General features: G+C 43.1%; 2 protein-coding genes across 9 annotated transcripts in view; both read right to left on the bottom strand.

Annotated features, from left to right (window-relative positions):
- The window catches only part of tfdp2 (transcription factor Dp-2), an 88,451-nt gene extending 74,448 nt beyond the window's left edge, over nucleotides 1–14,003 (bottom strand). Inside the window, exon 1 of the mRNA XM_060944118.1 lies at nucleotides 13,860–14,003. The gene's annotated coding sequence lies outside the window, so the exon portion shown is untranslated. The remainder of the gene's footprint in view (nucleotides 1–13,859) is intronic.
- Nucleotides 14,004–15,112: 1,109 nt separating this feature from the next.
- The window catches only part of mkks (MKKS centrosomal shuttling protein), a 48,959-nt gene continuing 38,291 nt past the window's right edge, over nucleotides 15,113–25,780 (bottom strand). For 4 of the 8 annotated variants that reach the window (XM_060944113.1, XM_060944109.1, XM_060944116.1 and 1 more), the window contains one exon: nucleotides 15,113–15,739. The gene's annotated coding sequence lies outside the window, so the exon portion shown is untranslated. Of the gene's footprint in view, nucleotides 15,743–25,780 lie in introns of all 8 variants that reach the window. The other 4 variants (XM_060944111.1, XM_060944112.1, XM_060944114.1 and 1 more) reach the window with 2 other exon arrangements.

Genomic DNA, 25,780 nt, shown 5'->3' with positions numbered 1-25,780 from the left:
TGAGCATTTGATTTATTCATTGCTATCCGGATGTAAAGGGAATTTCAAGAAAAAAAAAACTGCTTCTAAAATTAAAAGGACCTACCCTGCCTTTAATGCCAGGTGCGAACGGGACCTTAAATATCACTGACACCACCGCTGGGCAATTCAACAATACGATACTGATCTTGTGATAAATTATGTCACAATATACGGTTCCATGCTTCTTTCGTTCTTTTGGCTGTGTTTATAATGAGAAAGGTGGAGTTGAAATCAATTACCATAATTTTTTTCCGTGGTCCGGTTTCCATCAAACCATGCGCTCTGATTGGCTCACGAGCTTTCTGGAATCCTACGATCAGGACCTTTGGCAACTTGCTCGTTCACAACAACAAACAAATATTTTTGTCAACATTTATTTTCGCATTTCTCAGTATAATAGCATAGTGATAATGACAGTGTTCACAGCGAAAGCGACTTTTACTACCCTGATGAAGATGAAACCAAAGAAAACATTTCAGGAGAAAGCCGAAAACGAGCTTGTAGCAGGTTTGTTCTAAATATGGTTTCCCTTTTGGGCGCTCTCATTTTCTGTTAGAATTTGGTAAAGAAAAAAATACATATATATTATTTACCAGCTTAAGGTCAGTCCGTATCGTGAAATACCGCAACCTCAGCCTTGAAAATACTGACCTCGGCCCAGAGGCCTCGGTCACGGTATTTCACAATACGGACCGACCTTAAGCTGGTAAATAATAGATCACATTAAAACTATCATAATACAAGAGAATATAAAACACCTGCCCAACTGAACACATTCAGACTGTCATTCATGTTACGCATCCCATCTATCATCAGTACTGAACTAACTTACAGTAACAAGTACACTACCGTTCAAAAGTTTGGGGTCACCCAGACAATTTTGTGTTTTCCATGAAAAGTCACACTTTTATTTACCACCATAAGTTGTAAAATGAATAGAAAATATAGTCAAGACATTTTTCTGGCCATTTTGAGCATTTAATCGACCCCACAAATGTGATGCTCCAGAAACTCAATCTGCTCAAAGGAAGGTCAGTTTTATAGCTTCTCTAAGGTGGGGTTTACATTAGACCGTATCAGCGGATCATCAGATTAACGTTTTTAAAACGATTCACGTGCACACAGCAACGCCAATACACGGATACGCTAATCACATGACTAATTAGACGGCACGCAAGTTGAAATGTGTCAGTGCGGCTCAGCGCTTCCTCCTCAGCGGCTGCGCTCCAAATCACTCCGCCCTGAACAGCGAGTGCCCTCTGGAGGGTGCGCACTCCGGCCCTGCACAGCTCACAGAGCGCGCGAGTGAAGCGCACGAGCAGTGATTCGGGACTGAGACGCTGTGTGTGTGATCCCAGTGCATATCGGGCATGCACAAGTCACTCACCACTTGCAAGTGGAAGGATGGCAAGCCTAAAGACAATCATAACTACACAATGGGCAGTGTTTGCATCTTACCATGAACAACATTAAGAATGACAAAGCAAAGCACTATATTCATACTTTTATACTCTTTAATGAAAAACAAAAAGGTGATACAAGGCGGAAACAATAGCAGGAAGTGAAGTCCGCGCCGTTTTTCAGCAGTCGCGTCACATGACCAACGTGGCATGAACAACGCCAGCGAATCAGGAAGGTGGATGTCACAGTGACATTGTCCAATGACAACGTCAGCTAGAGCTCAGCACTGCGTTTCCTCGTATCTCAATGTTTACACAGCACCGGATCAGATACAAACTGGGTTGAATACGTGGGCCCTGGCGGATTCAAGTTGTTCTGCCTGTGGAGTCGTTTCCCGGCGTTTTAACGTGAACGGACAGTGCATCCGCGACGAAAACGAGACGGATACGGTCTAATGTAAACACCACCTAAAGAGCTAAACTGCTCTCAGCTGTGCTAACATGACTGTACAAGGGTTTTCTAATCATCCATTAGCCTTCTGAGGCAATGAGCAAACACATTGTACCATTAGAACACTGGAGTGAGAGTTGCTGGAAATGGGCCTCTATACACCTATGGAGATATTGCACCAAAAACCACACATTTGCAGCTAGAATAGTCATTTACCACATTAGCAATGTATAGAGTGTATTTCTGATTAGTTTAAAGTGATCTTCATTGAAAAGAACAGTGCTTTTCTTTCAAAAATAAGGATATTTCAAAGTGACCCCAAACTTTTGAACGGTAGTGTAGCTCATTGGACATTAACCTTTATTTTAAGCAACTGTTTCATTTTTGTTCTTCTTGTTTGATAAGCACGATTCTTGACATTTCATCATTTAAAAAAAAAAAGTCTAGACATTTAAAACACTTTCAACAGACTGATTCTGAAAAATGTTCAGGCTTCTTTCATTTTAAAGGGTCATAAACTGTCATGAACAGGTTAAAGAAAAAAAAAATGTGCATTATTGTGTCGACAAAAAGAATATAAAAAAAGACTGATTTTATTTTTAGACTCTGACATCCATAATTTTTCCAAAACCCAGTCTGGAGGTCAGTGCAGTCCTTTACATTCCACAGACTCAAAAAATGGAGACCAGTTCAAAAAAAAAAATCAGAGTATTTCTTAAATGTGGCGCTCCAGACTGGCTGACATTCATTTGTTCATTCGTCTTCTCTAACCGCTTGTCAGCAGAGCGAGTCTGGAGCCTACCATGGGAATACCGAGCGCGAGCCAGGGATATTCACCCTGAATGGGATTGACACTTTCTTAGCAAGCCTTAATCTCAAGATGCATGCGATATGATCGTTTTTGTCATATCGGTGCCATTATAAAGAACGCAGACTCCAGCCAAACCCCCTCATCATTCTGCCTACTTCACCAACTCAAGGCTACTGACCTGGAAGAGGTGACTCTGTTAGATCTGCTGGAAAAGAACAATAATAACATGGGAGTAAAAAACGCTGGTCAAAGGCTCGCTCTGCTGGAGGTCGCAGTCTGGTATTCTAATCAGGGCTGAACTGGAGAGAAAAGGTTAACTAGAAGCTCTCCTCCACCACAAAGTGAGTTCAGAAAGCATAAACTACGCTATGGTGGAGTGGGGGTGGGCGAGTGTCAGGGTGTCCCGAGTCCACCCTCACGATCTCCACTCAGTGACCCCTCCATCTGTCACCAGTGCAGCACCATGGCAGTCTATCACCATGGCAACAGGGTCACAGAGCTACACAGAGACAGGGGAAGGATGGGGAGGACAATGGGCTTTGGACACATCCCATGAAATCTCATATATGATGTGTGCAAGGTGGTCTGGGAAAAGCCACCAGCATCTCTGTGGCTAAATTCTGGCAAACAACTTGGAAGAAAAAAAGATGAAAATCTGATTTTGACTAAAATATATATGAGTGATTCCACGCTTATGGGTACTGAAATGGGGACATGAACTTATTTTTAAAAATTCACCTAAAACCATTTCTTTTTTTACCATCAGGTCACAAAACATGTAATCTTTAATGAATGATATGTTAAAAGATAACTTTAATTTTCTGAGATGTAATAAAAACATATTTATATGCCAAAGTCAGAACGTAACAGAAGTGTTGTGGACATATATATTCTCAATTTTAACAATGTACAATTACTTTTTGAAACATAGGAAGGTGATGTTTTAGCAAATATAATTAATAAACATGTGTAGTAGAATAAACGTACACATTCTTTCAATAAGATTAACATGGTATATAGCTCGATTGTAATTAATTTGTAACAGACGCGAGATGGACAATCGTAACAGAAGTAATGTAACAGACATCATTAGGAACTCGTAGGCTTGACTTTGGCATATAGATATGTTTTTATTACATCTCAGAAAATTAAAGTTATCTTTTAACATGTAATCTTTAATGAATGATATGTTTTGTGACCTGACGGTAAAAAAAAGAAATGGTTTTAGGTGAATAAGTTCATGTCCCCATTTCAGTACCCATAAGCGTGGAATCACTCATATATATACACGTTTCAACACCTCGACTTGAAGAAATCATAAACATATTTCCCCAAAATGAAATGGAACCAGTTTTTGTTCAATATCCCTTAGATTTGCAAAAACGACGCTGGTAAAGAACGAGCAGTCGGTCTACCTAAAGATGGGCGATTTCCTCACACAGTGAACGCCAGGCTTTGATCAAGTTGCCGGACGGCTACACGCTGTAGCAACATGGAAATAAGCCTAATCAATTCCGTCTGTATTTGGATACGGATTTTTAAAAAAAATGTCTAATAGAATCTTCAGATGCCAATTTCACTAAAATACTACTTGTGATTTGTGCAAAAGATACAGCATTTCAGTTCAGGAAAGCCCATAGTTTTCAGAACTATGTAGAACAGAAAAATATCATCATGTAAAGAATGTTTCCAGGTCAGCGCACACAGGCCTGTACGGAGAGACGGAAAAAAAGAGAAAGTAAAATATTCTGGAGGGCTATCCAACATTTCTTGACAAACTTCAGACGGACAACTTACAGCAGCTGGACATGCAAGCTGTAAGGGTTCAAACTCCGTAGTGCTTTCGATGCTCTTTGCGGTTTCCATTTCTACCAGTCAGATTAAATCTATGTGCGATGAACAGCTCCATTTTAGTCAGCTTTCACCAAGTGTTTATGACCGTCACACACACGGGTCACGCTGCAGTCCCAACATATATGTAGCATAACAATCAACTGCCTTCATTAGTGGTCTTGCCTGTATTGTGCAGCCCAACTTTAAAAGTGATAAACGAGACATCTGACCCGATACTGAGGATTGAGATGAGAGCAGTTCTGGATTGGCATTAGATCAGATTTGGCATATCTTCGAATCTGATCAAATAATAGCCTATCGGACGCCACTTTTCTTCAAGCCCAACGACAACACGCTTCAAATGCGAACACACTTCTGCACAGAGTGTGTTTACACCTCTTTCGGTGCAGTCCATTTTGGCAGATATAAACACAGCAATAAATCTCTGATGTGGACCAAAATAACCTGTCCAGCCACTGACGTGATCGTCGTTCCTTTTCAAGTGAACTCTGGGAAAGCTCAGTTGTAGCAAGAAAAGCGATTCGACCCTGAATCATCACAACTGCGGGAAATGAACCAAACATGCTGTGCAATTCAGACTGTGCGCATTGGGTTTTTTTTTTGAACTCGTTTTAAACTTATCTAATCTTTTATTCCTTATTATTTCATGCTTGTGATTTCCATGCACTCTGATTTCAGAGACTTATCTTTTTCCACGATGGTATTTATGACCAATAAACAAAAGAAGTTCATGTTTTAGCCATGTCCGATATTAAATGCCCCGCAGCACTAATAGCTGTGTACGTGACCCGAGATGATGCCAGTATCAGTTATCAGAAAGACTCAGGGCTCTAGATCAGCATCAAGAATGGAAAAAAGTGGGAGCAGTACATTCCTAATAACATAATCTGATATTTAAGGACAAGATTGAAATATCTCAAAAAGGAGTCATTCATGGCAGAGAGCAGGAATAATGCTATTATGGCCCTTTTCCACTACCCTTTTTCAGCTCACTTCAGCCCGACACGGCTCACGTTTCGACTACCTCAAAACAGCACGACTCAGCTCGCTTCAACCCTGCTTAGCACCCAAAACTCACACGGTTTTGGAGTGGGGCTGAAGCGAGCCAAACCGAGCCGAGTGGGGCTAGGGGCGTGAGCAGACACTCCCCTGTGCACTGATTGGTGAAGAGGAGTGTCCTCACATGCCCACACACGCCCCGCGAGCACGCTGGGATCTGTAAACACCGTAAACCCGGAAGAAGAAGAATTACGAGAATTTCTGAAGCCTTATGCGCCTCGCCTCATCTATACGCTCTTGCCAGTATCTGTTGGCGTTGTCGGTGACAACAAGCCACAGCACCAAGACCAGCAACACTAACGACTCCATGTCCTCCATGTTTATTGTTTACTATCCGGGTCGTGAGACTACCGCTTAAAAGATCACTGATGTCACTGTTTGCGCCGCTTAACGACATCACGTGATGTCCACCCACTTTCGCTAACTCCACCCAATGTGTCCACCCACTTCCAGCCAGCACGGTTCAGCGCGGTTGTAGTCGAAATGCAACCCCAACAGCCCCACTCAGCACGGCACGGCTCAGCCCGACTCAGCACGGCACGGCTCAGCCCAACTCAGCCGCGTTTGTAGTGGAAAAGCGGCATTAGAGTGAGCGTTAGATACAGCAAGGCCAAATTTGGTTCTGGTTTATTTGAACAAATCTGTAAATATCCCCGTTGAACGTTACTGTATCAACCAGTAAGACTTATGGCCCTTTTCCACTACCCTTTTTCAGCTCACTTCAGCCCGACACGGCTCGCGTTTCGACTACCTCAGAGCAGCACAACTCAGCTCGCTTCAGCCCTACTCGGCACCCAAAACTCACACGGTTTTGGAGTGGGGCTAGGGGCGTGAGGAGACACTCCCCTGTGCACTGATTGGTGAGGAGGAGTGTCCTCGCACGCCCCGCGAGCACGCTGGGATCTGTAAACACCGTAAACCCGGGAGAAGAAGAATTACGAGAATTTCTGAAGCCTTATGCGCCTCGCCTCATCTATACGCTCTTGCCATTATCTGTTGGCGTTGTCGGTGACAACAAGCCACAGCACCAAGACCAGCAACACTAATGACTCCATGTCCTCCATGTTTATTGTTTACTATCCGGGTCGTGAGACTACCGCTTAAAAGCTCACTGATGTCACTGTTTGCGCCACCTAACGACATCACGTGACGTCCACCCACTTTCGCTAACTCCACCCAATGTGTCCACCCACTTCCAGCCAGCACGGTTCAGCGCGGTTGTAATCGAAATGCAACGCCAACAGCCCCGCTCAGCTTGACTCAGCCGCGTTGGTAGTGGAAAAGCGGCATTATACAGCCCACAAACAGACAAGAGAGAAAAAAAAAGCTCTAATGCATTTTCCAAACAAACTCCAAATAGCAGCCTGGGTATTTTAATTTCCCCGAGATTCTCAGGTCAACACACAGCACCCTGCTAGATGGCTTTCTGATGTTACCTGACTCACAGAATCACAACAGTTCCCCCTTCCACAAGTACAATTGCATCACATGGGTCTGAAGCAGCCAGGAAACTCACTGCTGGAGCTTCTCTTCTCCAGACTGGAATGTGTAATGTAGATGCGTGAATGAAGGTTATGTTCTGCTGCTCAGCGCTGGCTTGTATGCGCACACTCACACCAGAACAGCACAGTGTCTCATGGGACACGTTATAGTGACAATGGAGTACACAGCACTGAGCTCAACAGCTGTGAAATGGCGCCAAAAGGGACGCACAGGCTTCTTCGGGCCTGCTGCTATTCCCACACGAATGCGCAGCTCCAAAGCTTTCCATGATTTGCACAAAAATAATCTTGGATGGAAATAAGCCACAAGGCAGTAAAACTTGAGCAGCTGCTCAGTAAAACGTTTAGGGACGTTTATTCACCATGCGGCTCACTTGGTCCATATTTTAGCACAAATGTGGACATGATCCCAAGGTGGCAAGTAACAGAGAGGGTTGGGCACCTGTCACACAGACACTATGAGCTCCTGGTGGGGGATTCGTTTTCCCTCGACTCTACACGAGGGATTAAATGTGCAGGCCGTCTGCAAGGGATCAACAGATGCCTGCCTTAAATCTCACAATCTGCACTGGAAGCCAACAAGCCAGAGCATTACAACAGCGATATTCAGACATGGAGGTCTTCGATAGCCACAACAGCCAACCAATCAATGAAAACACTGAACATTTTCACGTGTATATTTTCAACAACGTTGCTGTTGGAACCACCATCTAGATTAAGACAAAGCCATGTCTCTTCTTCCTGAAAACCATTCAAATGAGGTTACATTTTAAATCCTGAACAGCAGGAAACTGTAGGATGGTCACCGATAGAGTGTCTCAGATTCAGGTTTTTATACTATGATGTACTACAAACAAGCAATTGTACAAACTCTGTAGCTGTGTGGTGGTATCTGCTGGTTGGCTGAAGCCTAAACGCCACATTAAAGAAAAAAAACAAAACTTTCCATCACGATTTTCTGCAACATGGTTCACGTTAATCATCAACGAACAGAGCAAAGGAACAAACAGCGGTTCAGAACACTGAAAAACACACGGTACCTGTCCCGCATCGGAGGGTATTTTGAAATCTCACAAAAACAGCTTTTTTTTTTTTAAATCTTCTAGATCATTAACCGTTCAAGAGAAAGTATCCAAGGGTGATACGGGCACTTTCACATTACGCCAGGAGATGAGGTCAATAAAATGCTTGACTCAAAATGCAAGTCAGTGACAAACAGGCTCCCTGTACAACAATACAGCTTTGAGTCTTCTGCTTTTAAACAGAAGGTTATGCACATCAGAGAGAGAAAAAAAAAAAAAGTAACCTCACTTGGTACGTATAAAGAAATCATTCACGTCATCCCAACGCTGGCTTCCAAGTCTTTGATCAACAACCTGGAGCCTTTTTTAGTGAAGGGTGTATTCTCTAGTGTTATCTTATAACATGCAAGAGTTCAAATGACTTGTTGTGAAGTCTCATGTCTTCGTCAGCACAATGTACAATTTACAGCTACTGTATGAGCATTGATGAATAAAATACTTACGCTTGACATCTCTTATTGGTGTTTTACTGTACAGAATCCATAGAAACACTCGAGAAAGATCAACAAAACTTTCTCCTTAATGAGCTCTATAGTGAGAATGTAAAGTGTTCGATACACCCAGCCCATTTCCCCCATTTTCAATACACACAGGCTTTGAGGACTGGATACTAGATACAGATCCTATATTGACACTCTTAGCGTTAGAGCCGAACGTTTGCCCAATGTCTGCTGAACATCCGCAAGCTGTTGTAAGAATCACAGTGTGCAAAAACATCGCAGAGGTGATGGCACCATGCTGTGTGTCCTTGTGTATCAGATTGACTTAAAAAATAATAAAATAAATCCAGATTTGACTGGATATTGTTCATGATTTCCAGCCAAGTACAGCATCAGCTCTGATTTGATGCTCAAGCTTCCATTCAACCCTGTTATGTACACTGTCAGAAACAGGGGTACAACAGTAAGAGTCCATATCTGTACCCAATAGAGATCTTGCATGTGACGTCACAGCCGATCCAGATTGTAACAAACGCCATCTTGTTGGTCAAACGCCATATTTCCGCCTTCTACTTCTGGTTCTACTTCTGCTACCTTTTCTTCTGGAAATCCCTACTATATACAATTCTACTACAACGGCTGCAGCTACAAGCTCTCCCTACCTGTGCACGGTTTTTATGTTTTTTGTGTGTATTTTTGCATGTTGTTCGTCTGTACCGGACTTCAATATCCACTACAACCGTATGGACTTACTGGACATTGGTTTCCAGCAGAAAATGATGGTTTGTAGTGATTTCCATCGCATGCACAACATTCCGGATGAGATAGCGAGACCAGCAGGGTCTCTGTGGATTGTTATCGGGTCTGGCAGGCGAAGGAGGCGAGAGGAAGCAAATGCGAGGCTGCAGAGCCGGCCTGTTGACTAAGCTCAGGAAACAGACACTCAAATCTCCACTGCTAAACCTCTACCTCTCCAACGCCAGATCCATGGTAAACAAGACGGACGATTTGGAATTACAGCTGGAATTGCCTTATTCTATTCTATAATCGGCTGGTCAGTGCTATACTACTGATATTAATAGTATTAGTACGCAATACTTAAGTGACTTACCCGTCCAATGAGGATTGTTATTTTCTTGTTTACAAGATGCCGCGGCTGACAAATCCTGAATTTCTGTAAAGGTAACTGTCCAGAGATTTATAAGCACGCAGTGCTTCACCACTGAACAGCGAGGGAAAGTTGATGAGGTAATTATACACGTCTGGGTATTCCGCTGGCAGTTCCATATCCACTGAAACGGTCGTGAAAACTCCGTCCGGTAAGCCATAAGGGTCACTAATCTGTAGGTCGTTTATTTTAGACATATATCTAGTTATCTGTTCATTAGAAAAATGAGGCGTGTAGTCCGTCGGTTGAAATTGATCCATTCTGTACACGAGTGCAGCAATATTCAGCTGTGTTTTTTACCGACAAGATGGCGGCTGTGAACTTTCCGGTCACGTGACTGCAAGATCTCTATCGACACTAAACGTACCCCCTAGGGCTCATTACTGGACCTCAAGGTAGCCATGTGTACCTTTTTAGGGCCGAAAAGCTACATATATTTTATATTTGGGCAGCATGGTCGTCTCACAGCAAGAAGGTTCCGGGTTCGAAACCAGCAGCCGGCGAGGGCCTTTCTGTGCGGAGTTTGCATGTTCTCCCCGTGTCTGCGTGGGTTTCCTCCGGGTGCTCCGGTTTCCCCCACAGTCCAAAGGTTAACGTGGGGCAGCCTTGGGCTGAAGCGCCCTTGAGCAAGGTACTTAACCCCTGACTGCTCCCTGGGCACTCTAGTGTGGCTGCCCACTGCTCTGGGTATGTGTGTGTGTGTTCACTGCTTCAGATGGGTTAAATACAGAGGATGAATTTCACTGTGCTTGAAGTGTGTATGTGACAAATAAAGGTTTCTTCTTTCTTCTACACTACCGTTCAAAAGTTTGGGCTCACCCAGACAATTTTGTGTTTTCCATGAAAAGTCACACTTTTATTTCCCACCATAAGTTGTAAAATGAATAGAAAATATAGTCAAGACATTTTTCTGGCCATTTTGAGCATTTAATCGACCCCACAAATGTGATGCTCCAGAAACTCAATCTGCTCAAAGTAAGGTCAGTTTTATAGCTTCTCTAAAGAGCTCAACTGTTTTCAGCTGTGCTAACATGATTGTACAAGGGTTTTCTAATCATCCATTAGCCTTCTGAGGCAATGAGCAAACACATTGTACCATTAGAACACTGGAGTGAGAGTTGCTGGAAATGGGCCTCTATGGAGCACTTGCATGTGACGTCACAACCGATCCAGATTGTGACAGACGCCATCTTGTCGGTCAAACGCCATATTCCGCCTTCTACTTCTGGTTCTACTTCTGCCTTTTCTTCTGGAAATTCCTACTATATACAATTCTACTACAACGGCTGCGGCTACAAGCTCTCCCTACCTGTGCACGGTTTTTATGTTTTTTGTGTGTATTTTTGCGTGTTGTTCGTCTGTACCGGACTTCAATATCCACTACAACCGTATGGACTTACTGGACATGGGTTTCCAGCAGAAAATGACGGTTTGTAGTGATTTCCATCGCATGCACAACATTCCGGACCAGAAAAAAAAAAAAAAAACATTCCGGATGAGATAGCGAGACCAGCGGGGTCTCCGTGGATTGTTATCGGAAGCAAAGCGAAGGAGGCGGTGCCGGGAGCAAAAGCGAGGCTGCAGGCAGAGCCGGCCTGTTGACTAAGCTCAGAAAACAGCCACTCAAATCTCCACTGCCAAGCCTCTACCTCTCCAACGCCAGATCCATGTAAACAAGACGGACGATTTGGAATTACAGCTGGAATTACCTTATTCTATTCTATAATCGGCTGGTCAGTGCTATACTCAATACTTAAGTGACTTACCCATCCAATGAGGATTCTTGTTTACAAGATGCCACATCTGAGTCGCTGACAAATCCTGAATTTCTGTAGAGATAACTGTCCAGAGATTTATAGGCACGCAGTGCTTCACCACTGAACAGCGAGGGAAAGTTAATGAGGTAATCATACACGTCCGGGTATTCCGCTGGCAGTTCAAAATCCGGTCGTGAAAACTCCGTCCGGTAAGCCATAAGGGTCACAAATCTGTAGATCGTTTATTTTAGACATATATCTAGTTATCTGTTCATTAGAAAAATGAGCCGTGTAGTCCGTCGGTTGAAATTGATCCATTCTGTACACGAGTGCAGCAGTATTCAGCGGTGTTTTTGACCGACAAGATGGCGGTTGTGTACTTTCCGGTCACGTGACTGCAAGATCTCTGACATTTGCAGCTAGAATAGTCATTTACCACATTAGCAATGGATAGAGTGGATTTCTGATTAGTTTAAAGTGATCTTCATTGAAAAGAACAGTGCTTTTCTTTCAAAAATAAGGACATTTCAAAGTGACCCCAAACTTTTGAACGGTAGTGTATATATTTTCCCAAGCAGTACGTAAAGGGTACAAAATCAGTACCTTTAAGGGTCCTGCCCCAGTGACAAGCCAGTGTACCCATAAAGGTACAATAAATGTACTTTATTTTCTGAGACGGGATATTTGAAATTACATTCCAGGCAGGGCGGCACGGTGGTGTAGTGGTTAGCGCTGTCACCTCACAGCAAGAAGGTCCTGGGTTCGAGCCCTGTGGCCGGCGAGGGCCTTTCTGTGCAGAGTTTGCATGTTCTCCCCGTGTCCGCGTGGGTTTCCTCCGGGTGCTCCGGTTTCCCCCACAGTCCAAAGACATGCAGGTTAGGTTAACTGGTGACTCTAAATTGACCGTAGGTGTGAATGTGAGTGTGAATGGTTGTCTGTGTCTATGTGTCAGCCCTGTGATGACCTGGCGACTTGTCCAGGGTGTACCCCGCCTTTCACCCGTAGTCAGCTGGGATAGGCTCCAGCTTGCCTGCGACCCTGTAGAAGGATAAAGCGGCTAGAGATAATGAGATGAGATGAGACATTCCAGGCATTTAGCAGACAGACAGACAGACACTCTTATCCAGAGTGACACAGAGCAGCCCGGAGAGCAGATGCCTTGCTTCAGCCATTCCTGCCGGTCCAGGGAATTGAACCAGCAACCTTTTGGTCCCAAAGCTGCTTCTCTAACCATGAGGCCATATAGCACAGCTATTGTCTATGCTAAATTAACACAAATAGCATTTACATTACAGAAAAAGGGATTTTAGACATCTGATATAAGTATGATTATTATATCTACTGTAATCTCATACTGACCAGGTCACACAGAGAATGTTGACATAAACAAACTAATATCTGAGACAACAAATGCTGCGGCTTTAAGACACTTCAGCCAGGCGGAAGGGAGGGAGATGTTTATGAAATGGCACTGGGTCAGCTGGTATTTACCCAAAATGTCCCTCCAGAAGGAAGCCTGAATAAAGAATAGTGCAGTATGTCGAGGTATAGCTATAGATGATGGTGTGTTTAGTTCTCCTCAAGGTCAAGTCGATGAAATAAAAACCATGCACTGCAGGACATGGCAGCAAACTCATCATGGCATACAACACGAGCGGAAATGTGCAAATTGCAAAGTTTACAGAACAACGCCCGGCTGTAAGGAGAGCTCAGAGCTCAGCTCGCTTTCACTATTGCGTGGCGTGTGCAAACACTAAAGCAGCAGAATACATCCAGAACCTCACAAACACCAGCTTTCCGTGCCCTGGAGAGAGAAAAGGGTTACTATGACAACACTTTCATCGCTGTTAGTCAGCTCAGAGCTAGTTTAACCAACACAATAAACCCTGAGAAGTGACTTTATCTTTGCCTATTTGACAGTAATATATAAAAACTTTCATCAACTTTTTGAGAGCCAGCTTTGTAACTTATTAAACGTAACGCATCAACAGTTTAACTGCATCCAGTTGTATCTTTGCAAAAAAAAAAAAAAGTGATGCTGCTAACAACTCAACACTGTACGTGCAAATTAGCGCTAGCCTGTGTGATCCAAGTTAATTCAAAAAAATGTTAATATCAACTACATTGCTTTCCCTTTAACCTTAATCCAGAAAAAAAAAAAACTCTGCAGACTCACTTCAGCTCATAATAATCACACGAGCATGTTTCTATCCAAAACCAACAGTGTTTTAAAGTGAACCACTGCCTTCAGCAGGGACTCTGAACTTCTCTTACTGCTCACATTCTCTATAAACTACATCTAAATGCTCATTACCTGGAGTAGAATCCGTAGCCTGGAGTAGAAATATGCTGTATATTTATTTCGTATGAAATAAAAATACACGGATAAGTAGTTATATTTGACAGGATCAGCTCGAACTGAACTCCCAGGGCCCTCGCTTTACTTCCTGAGTGCCGAACTCTGCACCCAAGCTTGGCGGTGGGAGCCAGCCGTCGTCTCTGATTGGTTACACCTGCTCGTGACGTAGAACACTGACTATAAGATAATTGGATAATCTACAATAAGCCCGGCCTTCTGCTCACAACAAACTCACCCCTCACAAAGAAGTCGCGTGCTCGAAGTGACCGAGTAAATAAAGGCTGAATACAGATATAGGTGCCCTACACAGGGCGTGAAATAGTATCTCTGACATCCTAACTAGTGGCCTCTAAATTAAACACGGAGCCAATTGGGATTCCGCCAAAGTATTTTAAAAACCTTCATGGCTGAATTGGATTAGTTCAGAAAGACAAAAGAGGCGACTCAGGGGTTGTGTGTTTTGTTCAGAACGGTTATTTTTAATAAACTTTTTTTTTTGTTGTTGAAATGCACATAAATTGTTCAAGTGTTAGTTTTTTTTTAAATAAGAACAGGAATGTACAAAGCTGCAATTAAAACCCTGTTTATTATTCATATCTATCTGAGCAAACATATCCACTAGAAAAGTGATTAAACATGAGGTTCATGTTCAGCTGTCAGTTTATTAGGTATGCCTACCTTTACCAGGATTTATTTCATCAGACACTCAACACAGTGCCACTTTGTATGCATTTATCAACGGAAGCCCATCTGCTGCTGTAGATTAGAGATTAGATTAGATAAAACTTTATTGATCCCTTTGGGAGGGTTCCCTCAGGGAAATTAAGATTCCAGCAGCATCATTACAGATAAACAGAGAAAACTTCTAGATAAATTAAGTATTTACACATACAAATATAAAAAGAATAAGATATGGGGAGGGCGGCACGGTGGTGTAGTGGTTAGCGCTGTCGCCTCACAGCAAGAAGGTCCTGGGTTCGAGCCCCGGGGCCGGCGAGGGCCTTTCTGTGCGGAGTTTGCATGTTCTCCCCATGTCCGCGTGGGTTTCCTCCGGGTGCTCTGGTTTCCCCCACAGTCCAAAGACATGCAGGTTAGGTTAACTGGTGGCTCTAAATTGACCGTAGGTGTGAATGTGAGTGTGAATGGTTGTCTGTGTCTATGTGTCAGCCCTGTGATGACCTGGCGACTTGTCCAGGGTGTACCCCGCCTTTCGCCCGTAGTCAGCTGGGATAGGCTCCAGCTTGCCTGCGACCCTGTAGAAGGATAAAGCGGCTAGAGATAATGAGATGAGATGAAGATATGGGGAAGGGGAGGGCAGCAGGAGAGATATTGCACATTATATTGCACATTGTCCGGTATTGCTTATTGTCAGGCTAGGCTACTGCTCCTTCCAATCCTCTGTCCTCCTGTTATCCCCCCAGAGAGGAGTTGTACAGTCTGATGGCGTGAGGGACAAAGGAGTTTTTGAGTCTGTTCGTCCTGCACTTGGGAAGGAGCATTCTGTCACTGAACAGGCTCCGCTGGTTGCTGATGACGGTGTGCAGAGGGTGACTGGCATCGTCCATGATGTTCAATAGTTTGTCCATAGTCCTCTTCTCTGCCACCGTCACCAGAGAGACGGCCCGCCTGATCAGTTTGTCCAGCCTGGATGTGTCCTTCTTGGACGTGCTGCCCCCCCAGCACACCACGGTGTAAAACAGGACACTGGCGACCACAGACTGATAGAACATCCACAGGAGTTTCCTGCAGATGTTAAAGGACCGCAGCCTCCTAAGGAAGTATAGAGTGTCAGCTCTCCTCTCACCCATCCAAGGAAACAGACCATCATAAGACCACTGCTGAAGAGATATTATTGAGTTGATTCCATTATTATGGTGCCATTCAGCCCTTGTAACTAAGTGAAATTAATCTTGTTTTCAAAAATTGAATCTTCAAAAAGCATGCATTTAACCATTATAAATATGTCACTCCATCTCAGACAACAGCCCCCCTTCCCCCTACAAGAGTTCTTGGTTGACAAAATGTTATTCACTAATATCCATGTTTATAGCATAATTGCATTATGGAATGATTGGTTAAATGGGTTATGGATCAGAAGGTCAGAGGTTCAAGCCCCAGCACCACCAAACTGCCACTGTTGGGCTCTTGAAGAAGAAAGAAGAAACCTTTATTTGTCACATGCACACTTCAAGCACAGTGAAATTCATCCTCGGCATTTAACCCATCTGAAGCAGTGAACACATGCGCGCACACCCAGAGCAGTGGGCAGCCACACACAGCGCCCAGGGAGCAGTCAGGGGTTCGGTACTTTGCTCAAGGGCACTTCAGCCCAAGGCCACCCCATGTTAACCTAACTGCATGTCTTTGGACTGTAGGGGAAACCAGAGCACCCAGAGGAAACCCACACTGACACGGGGAGAACATGCAAACTCCACACAGATAGGCCCTCGCCGGCCGCTGGGTTCGAACCCGGAGCCTTCTTGCTGTGAGGCGACCGTGCTAACCACTACACCACCGTGGGTGAAGACCCATGGGCACCATATTATGGCTGACCCTGTGTTCTAATCCTAACAAGAGGGATGTGGCGATGTTTCCCCCAAGTCTACTTTTTTTTTTTTTAAAGGGTTGCTAGATGAGGATGGTCACTGCAGGACCCCTTCCCACGGCTTCTATTACAGAGCATTTGGATCTGAACAAACAGTTAAAGGAGTCATATTTAAGTCTTCACATTTGTTTTAGAACAATAATTAGAACAATTTTTAGCACAGAACTGGACTCCTGGTTTGTTTGTTTTTTCGGACCTTAAAATATGTGTTGGGGGGGGGAGAGATATTTCCATCTATCCATTAGCTGTAGCCGCTTATCCTGTCCTACAGGGTCGCAGGCAAGCTGGAGCCTATCCCAGCTGACTATGGGCGAGAGGCGGGGTACACCCTGGACAAGTCGCCAGGTCATCACAGGGCTGACACATACAGACAAACAACCATTCACACTCACGGTCAGTTTAGACCCACCAATTAGCCTAACCTACATGCCTTTGGACTGTGGGGGGAAACCGGAGCACCCGGAGGAAACACACAGGGAGAGCATGTAAACTCTACCCAGAAAGGCCCTCGTTGGCTGCTGGGCTCGAACCCAGGACCTTCTTGCTGTGAGCTGACAGTGCTAACCACTACATCACCGTGCTGCCCGTGCGGGGGGTGGGGTGGATTTCACTGTGCTATAATGTACATGTAGCAAAGAAAGGCTTCATAAAATTTCTCATGATTTACTTTGCTTATATCTTAGTTATTTTAGTTTCAACCTATAGGGTTGTAATTTCAAAGTGACTGTCATTCAGTATCACTGAAAATAAAACAGCAGCAAAAGAGAAAGCATATTAATTTTCTTCCCATGATCTTCTGGAAATTTGGATGATGCAAATGTCTGTTGAATATGTGACTTGTGAAATAATCAATTTCACAGGGGCTGAATGTGTTTGGGTAACAGGGTGAAGTAAATGTTGAGGGACAAAACTAAAACGTACATTTTTCAGAAATTGTAATGGATTTATAGTATGAGCTGTTAAAAGGATTCTCACGTTAATAAAGAAAGAATTTACTGAAATATTTTAATGATTAGCATTGAAGGTAAAGTGGAGTTACAGTGGTCCTGGACAGAATAATCTCATCTCATCTCATTATCTCTAGCCGCTTTATCCTTCTACAGGGTCGCAGGCAAGCTGGAGCCTATCCCAGCTGACTACGGGCGAAAGGCGGGGTACACCCTGGACAAGTCGCCAGGTCATCACAGGGCTGACACATAGACACAGACAACCATTCACACTCACATTCACACCTACGGTCAATTTAGAGTCACCAGTTAACCTAACCTGCATGTCTTTGGACTGTGGGGGAAACCGGAGCACCCGGAGGAAACCCACGCGGACACGGGGAGAACATGCAAACTCCGCACAGAAAGGCCCTCGCCAGCCCCGGGGCTCGAACCCAGGACCTTCTTGCTGTGAGGCGACAGCGCTAACCACTACACCACCGTGCCGCCCCGGACAGAATAATAAAAAAATAAAAATAAATAAAAAATGCTGTTTCCTAACTGACGTAGACAGGTTTTATTAATGTTTTCTCAATGGCACCCCAGTTTGTCTGGTGGACAGCATACCAATCGCAGATTGGTCGGAAGAGTTACTGGGAAGAAAACACCGTAATGTGAGCTACAAACTCACATTCAGGATGATCGATCATCAGGAATTAACATTTCAATAAACCAGTTTTAATCTACAGAAACTGTGACCATTTACTTGATAAGAGAAAGTACAGTGCCTTGAAAAAGTATTCATACCCCTTGAACTTTTTCATATTTTTCCACCTTACAACCATGAACTTAAAAGTTTTTTATTGAGATTTTATGTGATAGACCAACACAGAGTAGCACATAATTGTGAAGTGAAATGAAAATGATAAATGGTCTTCAAAATTTTAAACAAATAAAAATCTGAAAAATGTGGTGTGCATTAGTATTCAGCCCCCCTGTACTCTGATACCTCTAAATACAATCCAGTGCAATCAATTGCCTTCAGAAGTCATCTAATTAGTTAATAGAGTCCCACTGTGTGTAATTTACTCTCAGCATAAATACACTTGTTCTGTGAAGGCCTCAGTGTAAGGTGACCAGATTTCTGGGAGAAAAATCGGGGACATTTTGGCGTTCGGCGGGGAAAATAAAACTAGAACCTCAGGTTTTTTTTGCTCTTAACGTTCCTGTTTTTGTAGCCTGTCCATAAATAGCATAGGAAGCATAGGCCTGTATATTTTTTTCCTCTAAGTATATTAGTTTATTGAATAGCCCTATATCAGACACAACTGGGCAAAGCAAAATCTTTTGTAGGCCTATGAGATGACTCTTAAAATAAGTCAGCTGCAGCACAGACGCTCATAAAAACTGTTTTAAAAAATCCCAAACCAAAGGCATTTTACCAAAAATGCACCCCATGACATCCCCTCCAACCAATGAAATGAAAGGTTAGCCTATTTGATTTATCAGCAGCATTTGTATGAAGATGTGAAGGTGATAAAGAGCACACACTGAAGAATGCACACAATTTTAGAGCTATTTTAGACCAAAAAAAAAAGTAAAGAAATAACTTACAAAATTATTAGGCTACCAGATAGCTATAACTGATTTTTTAAAAACAATTTTCAAGTAATTTCTTAAGAATAGTTCCATAAATTGTCTTTAAAATCTGTAAAATAAATAAATAAATAAATAAATAAACATGGTATCAGGTATAGGCGGCACGGTGGTGTAGTGGTTAGCGCTGTCGCCTCACAGCAAGAAGGTCCGGGTTCGAGCCCCATGGCCGGCGAGGGCCTTTCTGTGCGGAGTTTGCATGTTCTCCCCGTGTCCGTGTGGGTTTCCTCCGGGTGCTCCGGTTTCCCCCACAGTCCAAAGACATGCAGGTTAGGTTAACTGGTGACTCTAAATTGACCGTAGGTGTGAATGTGAGTGTGAATGGTTGTCTGTGTCTATGTGTCAGCCCTGTGATGACCTGGCGACTTGTCCAGGGTGTACCCCGCCTTTCGCCCGTAGTCAGCTGGGATAGGCTCCAGCTTGCCTGCGACCCTGTAGAACAGGATAAAGCGGCTAGAGATAATGAGATGAATGAGATCAGGTATAACTGACAAAGTCTGATGAAGGGATAGAAATGTCTGTAGTTCCTTTATAAGGATAGTGGGTTAAGACCCAGAGTGACATATATGTAAGATAACTTTGCAGTCTATCCTTTCACGTTTCAGCATTCCCCACTAGAAAACAGACTCAGAGCATTATGCATCCGAAGTATCGCAACAGTTCAATATGCATCTGCGCCGGCTGATGTTCACTGTTGCCCCCGAAATGCAGATCACTGACCGCAGAGAACACATTGTTTTCAATACCACTATATATCAATATTGTTTGCGATTGCGTTAAGAAACTGTCAGAAATCCAGACAAACGCCTAAAATGAGGATTAGCCTATTTCATGATCCAGACAGAGGGCTGGAAAACCGGAATGAATGGCCACCCCTAGACTAACGTCTATTTGAAAATGTGTGGCTTTTAAAACTTATTTTGACCAGTAGCCTACTATTGCAATGGTTGCAAAATCACAGGCTAAATGCACTTATAATAGCCATTATGTTGTCTACAACAGACAAGACTTGATTGAACTTAACGAGTACTTGGGAAAAATGCCGAGACCAAACAACGCAGTCCTTGCGCTGACAAGATGTAAGCTCTTCTCGTGAACGATCTGAATGGATTGGTTTCATTTAATCCAACATGCTTTGGGTCATGTGTCATATGGAGAAAAAAAAAAAAGATTGCAAACGCAAAATAGACACTCACGAGAAAAGCCACTGAGTCACCTACCGGTCTATGAAGACAACCTGTAACTTATACCAGGATGACGAGTAGCCTAACAAGACAAGGATCTCTAGAAGCGCGCGGTTCTGTCAAATGTTATTAAACATTATTTGATGTAATGATCACATGGCGTGATCCACCTATAGGGGCACTTGAAAGCCAGTGTCGTTCTGAAATAGGAAGCAACCCACGCATGTCTTCTCCTAGGCTACTTTCAAAGACCTCTGTCACTCGATCAGAACCGGGGGTTCGCGGCCAAAATCGGGGACATTTTCGGGGACAGGTCATTAAAATCGGGGACGTCTGGTCACCCTACCTCAGTGGTTTGTTAGAGAACACTGAAGAACAAACAGCATCATGAAGACCAAAGAACTCACCAGACAGGATAAAGTTCTGGAGAAGTTTAAAGCAGGGTTAGGTTATAAAAAAATATCCCAAGCTCCGAACATCTCAAGAAGCACTATTCAATCCATCATTCAAAAATGGAAAAAGGATGGCACAACTGCAAACCTACCAAGACATGGCCGTCCACCTAAACTGACAGAGCAGCAGCCAAGAGGCCCATGATCACTCTGGAGGAGCTGCAGAAATCCACAGCTCAGGTGGGAGAATCTGTGCACAGGACAACTATAAGTCGTACACGCCACAAATCTGGCCTTTTTGGAAGAGTGGTGAGAAGAAAGCCATTGTTGAAAGACAGGCATAAGAAGTCCCGTTTGCAGTTTGCCAGAAGCCATGTAGGGGACACAGCAAACATGTGGAAGAAGGTGCTTTGGTCAGATGAGACCAAAGTTGAACATTTTGGCCTAAATGCAAAGCGCTATGTGTGGCGGAAAACTAACACTGCTCGTCACCCTGCACACACCATCCCCACTGTGAAACATGATGGTGGCAGCATCATGCTATGGGGATGCTTTTCTTCAGCAGGGACAGGGAAGCTGGTCAGAGTTGATGGGAAGAGGGATGGAGTTAAATAAAGGGCAATCCTGGAAGAAAACCTATTGGAGGCTGCAAAAGACTTGAGACTGGGAAGGAGATTCACCTTCCACCAAAACAATGACCCTAAACATACAGCCAGAGCTACAATGGAATGGTTTAGATCAAAGAATATTCATGTGTTAGAATGGCCCAGTCAAAGTCCAGACCTAAATCCCATTGAGCATCTGTGGCAAGACTTGAAAATTGCTAGGTATCCCACCCTGTGTCCGAAATTACTCACTATATACATAGTTTTCACATGACGTCACAGAGTCGGGGATTCCCTAGTGGCGGCCATCTTGTGGGTCAAGCTTACCGTACGGGTCACTGAGCACACATTGTAACGCACGAGTACAAAGTCTTCAAAAGAACCCAAGCAGGCTATTTAAAGCTAGCAATGGCGCACACCTGTTGTATTCACGGCTGTCGTAATAGGTCAGATGATGACGTCAAGCAGAGCTTTTAGGGAATTCCCACTGTACGGGAGCACGAAGGCGAGCAAACAAAGAAGCTCAGCATACAAAGGAGAAATCTATGGCTTGCGAGAATCAACCGCAAGGATTATCAGCCTTCCAAACACAGCAAAGTCTGCTCCGATCATTTTCTAAGTGGTAAGTTGTTTAAATAAACAATCAATTGTGTTTAAGTTTGTTTTTGGCGGATGCCGCCTTTTTCACGGCTGAATCGCGCAGATCTGATTTTTTTTTTTAGGGGGGGGCGTTGGAGTGTCTGATTATAATTTCAAAGTAAATTCTGTATTAAAATTACTAAATAAGCAAATCCGTTACAGTCCATGAAACATAGGAAGTATAAGGATGAGAAAAAAAACCAGTTAATCGGAAAGCTGCGCACATTTGCGCAGCTTCGCGCAAATGTGCGCAGCTTTCCGATTAAAAACATCCGCCAAAAGGCGCGCTGTTTGCATCCCTGATATTTATATGCAGTGTTGAGCGCTCTAAAATTCCAATGTTTACATACCTTGGCTGTAATTAGGACACGACTGTCACTTGTTTTTATATGGTGGACTTCAGGGACCCAGCCACAGACAAAATAATTGTATGACTCCAGCGACTTGTATGCTTTGAGGTCGTCAAGTGTGTAGGCACTTTTACTATTCACGAAATAGTTCACAATATCAGGGTACGATATGGATGGCAGCCCTGCATAGTCACTTGAAAATGCATCTTTGTCCACTTCGTAGGGGTCAATTCCCCCAGTCAAGGCCAGTTTGGCTGCATACCGTTGTCGTGAGATGTCGTCCAATGTATCTATATACTTCTGTTTGCTTGATTTTGCCGACATTGATCTTTATTTTAGAAAACTGACTATATAACTTCATAAATTCGTCCAAGATAACGTAGCCGGTTATGGCGATGGTCCGTTTTGTTTGACCCACAAGATGGCGGCTGGAGGGCGTTCCCCGGAATGCCGTGACGTCAGTGAAAACTATCTATAATAATAATAATAATAATAATAATAAGTTCAACTTATATAGCGCCTTTCAAGAAACCCAAGGACGCTTTACAATTATAGACAAAGAAAAAAATAATAACAATAAAAAATAATAAATAAATAAATAAATAAATAAATAATAAAAAATAAAAAGTCCACCAAGTAGGGGTCAGGATGTAATTCCAGTGGTGTAGCAGCCACAGTCCCACCAAAAGGCGCATGAAAACGAGTCCCACATCTCTAGCACAGCCGCCGTGACGCTGTCAGCCACATCGCTCAAACACCACGCCGTGGATCCACAAAGCGAGCAGAGAAGCTCCGCCACGCAGAGCGCTGGTGTGTCCCAAACCGCCTGCACAGCTGCCGCGACGCCACCGAGCAACATCGCTCGGAACATCACGCCAAGCATTAAAGCGCAGAGCGCTGGACAACCACGAATGTTAAATGAGCAGCGAGCTCACTGCAGTCCACAGCTGGGAGCGCAGGCACAGCGAACCAAGGCCTGGAGGGAACCAACACCCAAAACCGGGTCTGGAGCTACACCACAACTGGAGGACAAAACACTCAAACAAACATCAAACTACACAAACACACAGAAAAAAAATAAATAAAATGAAAATTGAAAAAGAAATAAAATAAAATAAAATAAAAAGCTCTGGTGAGAAGCGGCAGCCAGAATGCGCACGACGTACTCTCAACCGGAAACGGGGGAAAAAAAAAAATATATATATATATATATATATATATGCGCACGACGTACTCTCAACCGGAAACGGGGGGAAAAAAAAAAAAATATATATATATATATATATATATATATATATATATATATATATATTAGGGTTGGGCGGTATCCAAATTTTGATACCTTTAAACCGTCTCTGTGTTTTCCCGGGGTATACGGTATTACCGAGAAAAAAATAATATTTTGTTTCGGCCTACTGTGTAACGTGCGCCTATGCCTCAAATGTACTATTTAAAAGCAGCATAGCGAATTGTGTGCATTGTGGTATGGATTAAGCAGCAAAGCGAATTTTGTGCATTGACGAATGGATTAAGAGATATTTCAAAGCATCACGCAACTCTTCCTTCATCTTGAAAATAGCATTCAACTGTCGTTTACACGTCTGCGTTGAAACGCCATTTGCAGCACTATTTCACCTACTCCATCAAAAAAAGTACACGATGAGCAGGATCATACCCTTTCAAGCATGGGAAATAAAAAAAAGAAAAAGAATCAACCAACACCCAAGTCCGTTTAGACTGCGCGATAAACCATATTCTTCAGCGCAAATGAGGCGAACCTAATTCAAATGCGTGATAGCTGCACAAGGCAAAATCATATGGGCCCACGTCATGCCATGGCGGGGAAATTAATAATCAAATGGCCTTACCTTGCTTAAAACGTTGTCTTGATCACATAACTCCTTACAATTATTCCACTTAAATCCATACGGTTTAACACACCCAACAAAGATAGCAAGCGCATTGCTAATTCCCACCAGAAACCTAACAGTTTACGCTACGATGTTTTCTTCCGTTTCTTCAGTAGAGGACATTTCAAACGTTTATTACCCACATCCCAAATGTCATACGTTATATTATTTTACCTTGTTGTTACTCATGTAACCTACTCAAAACACAACTCATTGGAGAGATCTCGTGGAAGTGGAGTACCCCAGGCTATGGTGTGCCTTAGGGGACATATTAGATTTTTCGTTTGGTTTGAAACCAAAATACTGCCACACTGCCGATGTTGTATTTTTTTTTGCCACTAACTCGTTATCTTGACTTGCCATCTTTCAACCGCGGTCTCAGTCTCTTTTTTTTTTTTTTAGATAGGACAGTATAGAGAGACAGGAAATGAGCGGGGGAGAGAGAGACGGGATCGGGAAATAACCTCGGGTCGAAATCGAACCCGGATCCCCGGATTTATGGTACGGTGCCTTAGCCATCTGAGCCATGACACCCCCGCGCTCAGGCTCTCGCGAAGCTTTCTGTCAGACTCCAAAATGTCACGCAGGGTTGCCATGGTAACGACATAAACAACCCTGCACGCGATGAAAACTTCTTTAGGAAATTGATAGAATTAGTGAAAATACGATCACACAGTTATTCGGGATGATCTTCAATTTATTATTTTATATTATGACCTCATGTACTCCATATTTATTTAGATATTATATATTTTTTTAAAATGACGGTAATGAGACCGATACCGTTGGTACTTTTGGATACCTCGGGATACCTTCTTACCGTAATACCGCCCAACCCTAATATATATATATATATATATATATATATATATATATATATATATATATATAAAATATATATCTATAGTGGACTATATAGTGAGTTTGCCATTTTTTAGTGCTGTCTGAATGTATAGTGAGAATTATTACACCCTATATTGTGCACTCAAAGTATCCCACAGTGCACCGTGAAAAGTAGTGTACAACTGATGGTCCCTAACCAAGCAATATATACCATCATGCATTGCGGTCGTGCTGAGAAATAAAAAAAAAAAAAGGGTGTTGGGGTGAATGGATGGAGGAAGAAACACATTATTAATGGACATTCAAGTACAATTAAAAATAGATAGTAAGAGAATAGAAATTAAGCTAAAATAGAATAAGACGATTAAAATACAAGAATAAAAGTTACAGTGCAGAGCAAGGAATTAATTAAAAGCCTCAAATTTGATTTAATAAAAGGCAGCGGTGAAGAAGAAAGAAAGTATTCAGCCTTGAATTAAAAGAACTGAAAGATGCAGCAGAGACAAAGTACTTTGTATTGATTAATGCGGGAAATGCGCTCAGTATAATATGGATTTATCACAAAAATACATGCATGTATTTATTATTTTGAAAACCCACCAGCTGACTGATCTGGCACGTTTTAATTGTGCAACATTAATGACGTACAGAACAGCTACAGGAGGAAGGTGGAGCAGAAGCTGAAGGAGAACAGCATGAGGGAGGTCTGGGAAGGTGTGAAAACCATCACAGGCCACAATACAAAGACCACAGTCGTTGAGGGGAC

Source organism: Neoarius graeffei, chromosome 17 (assembly GCF_027579695.1).
Source record: "Neoarius graeffei isolate fNeoGra1 chromosome 17, fNeoGra1.pri, whole genome shotgun sequence".
Taxonomy (NCBI): domain Eukaryota; kingdom Metazoa; phylum Chordata; class Actinopteri; order Siluriformes; family Ariidae; genus Neoarius; species Neoarius graeffei.
This window is presented reverse-complemented; position numbering and strand designations above follow the sequence as displayed.